Here is a 1,217-nt window from a genome sequence, read left to right on the forward strand (position 1 = left end):
AAGAAGAAGAAAACTGAAGAAGATTCAATGCCTTTGAATTGTGGTGTGCCCAAAGAGTATCGAATATTCTATAAACTGCCAAAATAACAAACTTCCTGTCTTAAAGAAAATACAACCAGAGTGCTCCTTAGATGAAAGGATAATGGAATTTCATTTCACTTGTTTTGTGCATATTTTCAGGAGGAATGAGACTTTTAAGAGAGATATCATGCTGGAAAAGGTAAAGAGTCAGTGAAAGCAAGGAAGACCTTCCCCAAAACTGGTTGCCCCATGATTGTAACAATGAGCTCAAGATGGCTGGGGTCATGAAGATGGTAGAGAATAGAGTGACACTCAGGTCTGTTATTCTAGAGTCTTTATTGGCTCGACAGCACCTAACAACAACAATCAAAACTAATTTCTTCTTTTTGTAATAATTTTCAATTGTGATTTTTAACGAAAGTTTACAGAAAACTTGGATTTCCATTCATTAATTGTTGCACATTTTCCTCCCTACAACCCCAGTATGCTTTTTTCTTTTAAAAGTTCATTCATTGTTGTACAGTTTCCTCCCTCCCCCTCACCCCAATCCACCTCTTATTCTGGACTGTTGTCATGAAAATAATGCCTAATCATATATTTCTTTTAAACAATTCTTTCTCATCTGTTCCAATGCTGTGTTCATTATTTACTCCTTCTTTTCTTATTTTCCCCCAACCTTCAATATCAGTCCTATTTCTTAACAGTGACATTATGCCGTATTTGTCCTTCTGTGACTGAGATATTTCACTCAGCATAATGTCCTCCAAGGTCACCCATTTTGTATAATATTTTATGAGTTCCTTATTTTCAGTGCTGCATAGTGTTTCATTGGGTGAATGTAGCATAGTTTTTCTATCTATTCATTTATTGATGGGCGCTCGGGTTGCTTTCATCTCTTTGCTATTGTGAACAAAGCAGAAAAAAAACATGGGTATGCAGATATCTGTTTGGGTGGAAGTTCTGGTTCTTTTAGGGTATATTCCCAGTAGTGCAATTGCTGGGTCAAATAATATTTCTATTTCCAACTTTTTTAGAAAGCGCCATACAGCCTTCCGTAGTGGTTGCACCATTTTACACTCCTACCAACAGTGAATAAGGGTTCCAATTTCTCCCCAACCTCACCAGCATTTGTTATTCACTACTTTGTTGAACTTTGCTATTGTTACTGGGGTGAGATGATAGCTCATAGTTGTTTT

The sequence above is a fragment of the Elephantulus edwardii genome, unplaced genomic scaffold (genome assembly GCF_000299155.1).
Source record: "Elephantulus edwardii isolate Elephantulus edwardi_28Jun2011 unplaced genomic scaffold, EleEdw1.0 scaffold00182, whole genome shotgun sequence".
NCBI lineage: Eukaryota > Metazoa > Chordata > Mammalia > Macroscelidea > Macroscelididae > Elephantulus > Elephantulus edwardii.